General features: G+C 38.5%; 1 pseudogene; it reads left to right on the forward strand.

Moving 5' to 3' along the window:
• Nucleotides 1–2278: 2278 nt before the first annotated feature.
• On the forward strand, nt 2279–2759 carry LOC101356419 (60S ribosomal protein L21 pseudogene; annotated as a pseudogene).
• The last annotated feature ends 6141 nt before the right edge of the window (nt 2760–8900 follow it).

Raw genomic sequence — 8900 nt, forward strand, 5'->3', positions numbered from 1 at the left:
CTCTAGAACCACTCCCTTTACCAAATGTCTTAGGCTGGGTTCTCTAGAGAAACAAAATTAGTGAAATGTATTTATCTATGGAGAGAAAGAGAGAGATTTGGATCAAGGAAATGGTTCACGCGGTTGTAGAGACTGGAAAGCCCCAAGTTCCTGGGTCAGACTGGAGGTTTCTCCTGACTCATGTAGCTGCAGGAGCTGGTGAACTCAAGATCAGCAAGTTAGACAACAGGCCTCTGGCTCACAGTCTACAGAGGCTGATGAATCCCAAGTTTGGCATGTAAGCTTCTAGCTCGAGTCCCAAGAACCAGAGGTTAGGTGAGGAGCCAGCTGCAGGATCCAGAGCGAGCAAAACTCCATGAGCTTTGCCAGAAAGTCTACATATATTGGATACAAGCCACACCCCCAAGGAAACTACCTTTCAACTGATTGGCTTCTCATAGCAGATCTCATCATGAAAGTGATTACATTATATCAGATCTCATTATGGAGGTGATTACATCATTACATAGCTGCCAAACTACATCAGAACTGCCAAACCACTGAGAGTCATGGCCTAGTCAAGTTGACACACAACATTAACCATCACAGACGTGAACGGCTTATATAATGAAAACTATAAAACACTGCTGAAAGAGATTAAAGAACACTTAAATAAATGAAAAGATGTTCCATGTTCATGGATTGGAAGATTTAATATTGTTAAGATGTCAATACTACCCAAAGCCATCTATAGATTCAATGCAATCCCGACCAAAGTTCCAACAGCGTTCTTTACAGAAATGGGAAAACCAATCCTCAACTTTATGTGGAATGGCAAGAGGCCCCAAATAGCTAAAACAATGTTGAAAGAATAAAACAAATTAGGAGGGCCCACACTTCCTGATTTTATTTATTTTTTAATTTTTTATTGTACTTTAGATGAAGGTTTACAGAACAAATAGTTTCTCATTAAATAGTCGGTACACACATTGTTTTATGACATTGGTTAACAACCCCACGTCATGTCAACACTCTCCCTTCTTGACCTGAGGACCTTTTCTTTTTGGTGAAGATATACATAGCCAAAGTTTCACCATTTCGAAAGTTTCTACATGAACAATTCAGTGACATCAATTACATTCTTCCAGTTGTGCTGCTATTCTCACTATCCTTTTCCAAATTATTCCATCACCATTATCTTCAACTCACTGTCCCCTAGGCTTCCCATTTGCTGTGGTCAATTTGATCTCACATAGATAATTCTTTTTTTTTTTTTTTTTGGTACCTTAAATGAAGGTTTACAGAACAAATAGTTTCTCATTAAACAGGTAGTACACGCATTGCCCCATGACAATGGTTAACAACCCCATGACATGTCAACACTGTCCCTTCTCAACCTTGGGCTCCCTATCACCAGCTTCCCTGTCCCCTCCTGCCCTCCAGTCCCTGTCCCTGGACTGCTTTGTCTCATCAGTCCCATTTTGCTTTATGAGCTGTCCAATCCCTGGCTGAACGGTGAGCTTCGGGAGGGGCTTCACCACTGAGCCAAAAGGGTGTCCGGGGGCCATACTCTCGGGGTTTCTGCAGTCCGTCAGGCCAGTAAACCTGGTCTTTTTTTGTGAGTTAGAATTCTGTTCTACATCCTTTTCCAGCTCTGTCCAGGACCCTCTATTGTGATCCTGGTCAGAGCAGTCAGTGGTGGTAGCCGGGCACCATCTAGCTGTACTTGACCCAGTCTGGTGGAGGCCTTGGTAGCTGTGGTCCATTAGTCCTTTGGACTAATCTTTTCCTTGTGTCTTGTTCTCTTCATTCTCCCTTGCTCCCGAAGGGGTGAGACCAGTGGAGTATCTTAGATGGCTGCTCACACTTCCTGATTTTAAAACATTCTATACAGCTACAGTAATCAAAACAGCCTGGTATTGGTAAACAGTAGACACAAAGACCAATGGAATAGAATTGAGAGCCCAGAAATAAACCCACATATCTATGGCCAAGTGAGTTTTGCAAGGGTGCTAAACCAATTTGATGGGGAAAAAACAGTCTCTTCAATAAAGGGTGATTCACACCATACACAAAAACAAATCCAGAATGGATTAAGGACCTAAATGTGCAAACTAAAACCATAAATTTCTTAGAAGAACAAGCAGGGGCAATGCTGTCAAGCCTAGCTTTCAACCATGGATTATCTAATATAATACCAAAAGCACAAAGAGAAAAAGACAAAATAAATAAGTGAGACCCCATAAAAATTAAAAACTACCTTTCGGCTGGAACCGCCATCTTGCAGTCATTGGCCAAAATGACAAACACAAAGGGAAAGAGAAGAGGCACCCACTGTATGTTCTCTAGGCCTTTTAGAAAACATGGAATTGTTCCTTTGGCCACATACATGTGAATCTACAAGAAGGGTGATATCGTAGACATAAAGGGAATGGGCACTGCTCAAAAAGAATGCCCCGCAGGTGTTACCATGGCAAAACTGGAAGAGTATAATGTTACCCATCATGCTGTTGGCATTGTTGTGAACAAACAAGTTAAGGGCAAGATTCTTGCCAAGAGAATTAACGTGCGTATTGAGCACATTAAGCACTCGAAGAGCCTAGATAGCTTCCTGAAATGCGTGAAGGAAAATGATCAGAAAAAGAAGGAAGGCAAGGAGAAATTTACCTGGGTTCAACTGAAGTGCCATCCTGCTCCACCCCAAGAAGCACACTTTGTGAGAACTAATGGAAAGGAGACTGAGCTGCTGGAACCTATTCCCTATGAATTCATGGCATAACAGGTATAAAATAAATATGTCTGCCATATAAAAAAAATTTTTTAAATTTCATTCATCAAAAGACTTTACCAAAAAAATTAAAAGACAAGCTACTGACTTGGAGAGTATCTTTGGAGATCATGTTTCTGACAAGAATCTAATAATCAAAATATATATACAACTTTGACAACTTAACTACAAAAGGACAAATAACCCAATCATAAAATGGGCAAAGGACTTCAATAAACATTTCACCAAAGAGGACATTCAAATGGCTACCAAACACATGAAAAGATGCTCAGTGTCATTAGCCATCAGAGAGATGCAAATCAAAACCACAATGAGATAGCATTTCACTCCTACTAGGATGGCTAAGATTAAAAAAAAAAAAATCCAGAAAATAATACATGTTGATGAGGATGTGGGGAAATTAGATCTCTTATCCATTACTGGTGGGAATGCAAAATGGTACAGCCATTGTGGAAAACAGTGTGGTGGTTCCTCAAAAAACTGAAAACAGAACTACCATATGACCCAGCAATTCCTGTCATACTAGATACCCAAAAGACTTGAAAGCAGAGACTCAAAAAGAGACTTGTACGCCAATGTTGTAGCACTATTCACAATAGCAAAAAGGTGGAAACAACCTAAATGCCCATCAATTAATGAGTGAATAAAGAAAATGTGGTATATACATACTATGGAATACTACTCAGCCAGTACGAGAAATGAAGTCTTGATACATGCTACAGTATGCATGCAGCTTGAAGACATTATTCTGAATTAAATAAGCCAAACACAAAAGGACAAATGTTGTATAACCTCACTTATATAAAAAGACATGAAAAGGCAAATGCACAGAGACCAAAGTTTATTAGTGGTTACCAGGGCAGGAGGGAGGGAGAAAGCGGGAGTTAACGGTGATGGAAAATTTGCACTGATTAAGGGTAGGGTGACAGAGCTGATTACTGTAATTGCTGTCAATAAGTTGTACACCTGTAAAAAGTTGAATTGGCAAATGTTGTGTGATAGATATATTTACAACAACAACAAAAGAAAACAGTAGCTGCTGAGGCTGTTTATGTACAACCAAACACCTCACGGGATTTGATTCCTTGGTTTGGAGGTTTAGGATCATGATTTCATGGGACATACCAGTTAAATTGCCTAATACCATGTTTAGTGCTTCTGTTTACCTTGTAGTTCGTTGCACAGAGCCTTGAGTCTTAAAAGCTTGCAAAAGACCATCCAAGGCGCAACATTTGGTCTCTATTCACCTGGAGCAACAGAGAAAGAAGGCGAGTCAGGAATAGGAGGAAGATATGGAATGTGTGGCTAATTGCCTCCTTGAACAACTCTCTCCTTTGCCATGAGACCAGAAGAACTGGATAGTGTTCAGCTGCCATTTCCAAACATTTTGATCAAAGATTCCATAGAGGAATCCTGATCAAAAGGGGGGAAATGCAGAACAGAAATTCAAATTCTCATGGACTTTAGACTTTCTGGAGCCATGGAGGGTGAATGAACCTCTGAAACTATTGCCCTGAGATAATTATTAAATCTTAAACCAAAAAATCCCCTGAGGTCATCTTAAAACCAAATAATAATTTAGCTTAACTAGTAAAAAAGGTCTGCCTTGAGCATTATGCTTTTTAAAAACTATCTATAAGGGATCAAATTGACAACAGCAACTCAAAAGATTAGATAGGAATCTTAGAGGGCAGTGAGTTTATGTTAATGAGGGAGGAACAACTCAGAAAAGGAGGGTGAGAATGGTTGCACAACTCGAAGAGTGTAATCAGTGTCACAAAATCGTATATGTAGAAACTGTTGAATGGTGTATGTTTTTCTGTGTATATTCACAACAACAACACAATAAATAAAATCTACAAAAAAAAATATTAATATGATGACAACTTGATAACCCCCCAAAAAAACATGTGTCAATAAGAGTAGGACCCGAATTATTATTTACCCAGATAAATGTGATGACAGAGAAGATGGGAGAACTTGTGACTTAACAAAAATAGGTAATGTAGGCCACCCTATTTGAAGAGAAAGGGACAAGGAAAGCAGCATATTAAATGTGACAAGTCCAGAAGGAAGCTAATTCAGGGAAAAGATAAATTGACTAAAAGACATAGTTTCTGGGCCAAGGAAGGTGGTCAATCAATAGCATTAAGTTGTGCCAAGTGGGTCCTAAGTATTAAGTATGCTCAACATCAATGTTGGAGTAGGAAATATAAAAGATTATGCACCCAGAAAAAATAGCCTATTTAGATATGGTAAGAGAAAGAACCTTAGATAGGTATCAGTATCTTTTCCAATAAATAGAAAATTAGAAAATGTAAGTCAGGTAAGAAAAAACAAAAAATACCATTATTAACCTTATGATTTACTTGTCTAGATCTATGTCCTGAAGCAAATAAAACTAATATACTAAGAATTGTACAGTAGCTTAACTAATAATGCATGTTATATAATAAAATATTCATGTATCACACCGACGTAAAGAAAAAAGTTTTTAACATCTTCCTTCCAAAAAGATGAGTCTTTTTCTATTAAAAAAGAGAGAGAAAAAGTGAAATACTCAAAATATGTAGTCATAGATATCAATTTGTGCCAAACTTTCAGCTAGAAATTGTTTTTGTTGTTGCTTTTAGCTGCTGTCAGATCCCCCACCCCAACTCGTGGTAACCCTATGCACAATGGATCAAAAATGCTGCCCAGTTGTGTGCCATCCTCACAATGATGTAGATATAAAAGTTTTGATCCACAGGATTTTCACTGGCTGATTTTCAGAAGTAGATCACCAGGCCTTTCTTCCTAGTCCATCTTAGTCTGGAAGCTGTGCTGAAACCTGTTCAGCATCATAGCAACATGCAAGCCCTCACTGTCAGATGGGTGGTGGCTGTAGATGAGGTGCACTGGGCAGGAACTGAACCCAGGCCTCTCACATGGAAGGCGAGAATTCTACTACTGAAAAATCACTGCTCCTGCTAGAAATAGAAAAGGGCTTAATTTGGTGGGGCTTTTATAACCTGTAGCATTTGTAATAAGTTACTCACTTGCAGCCTAGAACCTCATCACATTTCCATATGACTGATTCAGAGAATAGGAAAAACTTCAGGCCCCCTTTCACTGTTCTTCACTTTGTTTTCTGTTTTATTCAGTTATTTTTATTTTTAAGTTATCATTGATTGGGGAAAAGGGATGTACAGTTGTATAAATTTTAGCACACATACTGACACATGTAACCACCACCCAAATCAGGATACAGGAATGCTCCCTCACCCCTGTCGTAGTATCCTAGATAGCTTCTTGTGGCTCCTGGCAATCCCTGGATTTCCTTGGCTTGCAGCTGTGTCTTCTCAGGGCATCTCACCTCTGTGTGTCTCTGTGTCTCTTCTCTCCTTTTATAAGGCACAACTCAGATGGGATTAGGACCCACTGGACTCTAGTATGACCTCATTTTAACCTAGCTGATAACATTTCAAAGACCCTATTTCCAAACAAGGTCACGTTCACAGGTAAGAGATTAGGACTTCAGTTTACCTCCCTGGGCGACAGAGCTCAATCCATGTTGTTGTTATTAGTTGCTGTCAAGTTGATTTGGACTCATGGCTATCTTACATATAACAGAAACGTTGCTCAGTCCTGGACCACTTTTCATGATCACTGATATGTTTGAGTCCATTGTTTGGCTACTGTGTCAATTTATCTCATTCAGGATTTCCCTTCTTTTATTGGCCCTCTACCAAACATGATGTCCTTTCGGAGTAATTGGTCTTTCCTGATGATTTGTCCTTGGTAAGTGAGTTGAAGTCTCACCATCCTTGTTTCTAAGGTGTATTCTGGTTCTATTTCTTCTAAGACTGGTTTGTTCATTCTTTTGGCAGAATGTTCCTTAGAAATTCAATGCAATATTTGGTTTGATTTCTTGACTGCTGCTTCCATGCACATTGACTATTGATCTAAGTAGAATGAAATCATTAACAACTTCAATTTCTTCTCCACTTATCATGATGTTTATCAGTCCAGTTGTGAGGATTTTTGTTTTCTTCACATTCGGGTGTAACCCATTCTGAAGGCTTTCATCAGTAAGTTCTTCAAGTCATCTTCATTTTCAGCAAGCAAGGTTGTCTTACGTGCATATCATAGATTTTTAATGAGTCTTCCTCCAATCCTGATGCCACCTTCTTCTTCATATAGTCCAGTTTCTAGGATTATTTTTTCAGCATACAGATTAAATAAGTATGGTGAAAAATACAACCCTGCTGCATGCCTTTTCCAATTTTGAACTGCACAGAATCCCCTTGTTCTGTTCGAACAAATGCCTCTTGGTCCATATACAGGTTCCACATGAGCACAATTAAGTGTTCTGAAATTCACATTTTTCACAATGTTATTCATAATTTGTTATGATTCACACAAATACCTTCACATAGTTTATAAAGCACAGGTAAACATCTTTCTGGTATTCTCTGCTTTGAGCCAAGATCCATCAGATGACAACAATGATATCCCTTGTTCCACATCCTCTTCTGAATCCAGCTTGAACTTCTGGCAGCTCCCTGTTGATGTATGGCTGCAACAGTATTTGAATTATTTTCAGCAGAATTTTGCCAGCATGTGATATTAATGATATTGTTTGATAATTTTTGAATTCTGCTTGATTGCCTTTCTTTGGAATGGGCATGAATATGGATCTTTTCCAGTTGGTTAGCCAGGTATACATTGTATAAAAAATATTGCAACACTCACTTTTGCTTCTTCTTGCTATTAATGTTTAATTAATTTATAATTTTGACAGATTAAATTTCCCTAAGCTTTCTTATGCAGGGATGGTTCAACATTAGAAAAACAATCAATGTAATCCATCACATAAATAAAGCAAAAGACAAGAACCACATGATCTTGTCAATCAATGCAGAAAAGGCATTCGACAAAGTAAAACACACATTCATGATAAAAACTCTCAACCAAACAGGAATAGAAGGGAAATTCCTCAATATAATTAAGGGCATTTATACAAAGCCAACAGCCAACATCATCCTAAATGGAGAGACTTTGAAAGCATTCCCCTTGAGAACAGGAAAAGACAAGGATGCCCTCTATCAACACTCTTATTCAACACTGTGCTGGAGGTCCTAGCCAGAGCAATTAGGCTAGAAAAAGAAATAAAGAGCATCCAAATTGGTAAGGAAGAAGTCAAAGTATCTCTATTTGCAAATGATATGATCTTATACACAGAAAACCCCAAAGAATCCACAAGAAAAGCACTGGAACTAATAGAAGATTTCAGCAAAGTTTCAGGATACAAGATAAACCTACAAAAATCAGTTGGATTCCTTTACACCAAGAAAGAGAACCTCGAAGAAGAAATTACCAAATCAATACCATTTACAATAGCCCCCAAGAAGACAAAATATTTAGGAAGAAATCTAACCAGAGACGTGAAAGATCTATACAATGAAAACTACACACTCTACTACAAGAAACCAAAAGAGACCTGCATTAGTGGAAAAACATACCTTTCTCATGGATAGGTAGACTCAACAGAGTGAAAATGTCAATTCTACCCAAAGCGATCTATAGATACAATGCAATCCCGATCCATAATCCACTGGCATTTTTTAATGAGATGGAGAAACAAATTACCAACTTCATATGGAAAGGGAAGAGGCCCCAAATACATAAAGCATTACTCAAGAAGAAGAACAAAATGGGAGGCCTCACACTACCTGATTTTAGAACCTATTATACTGCCATGGTAGTCAAAACAGCCTGGTACTGCTACAACAACAGATACATAGTCCAATGGAATGGAATTGAGAATCCAGACATAAATTCATCCACTTATGAGCAGCTGATATTTGACAAAGGCCCAAAGTTGGTTAATTGGGGAAATGACAGTCTCTTTAACAAATGGTGCTGGCATAACTGGATATCCATCTGCAAAAACCTGAAACAAGACCCATACCTCACACCATGCACAAAAACTAACTCAAAATGGATCAAAGACTTAAATATAACATCGAAAACGATAAAGATCATGGAAGAAAACATAAGGACAACACTAGGAGCCCTAATACATGGCATAAACACAGTATGAACCAGAAGTAACAATGCACAAGCACCAGAAGAGAGACTAGATAAATGG

This window comes from Trichechus manatus, unplaced genomic scaffold (genome assembly GCF_000243295.1).
Source record: "Trichechus manatus latirostris isolate Lorelei unplaced genomic scaffold, TriManLat1.0 scaffold00195, whole genome shotgun sequence".
NCBI classification, from domain to species: Eukaryota; Metazoa; Chordata; class Mammalia; order Sirenia; family Trichechidae; genus Trichechus; species Trichechus manatus.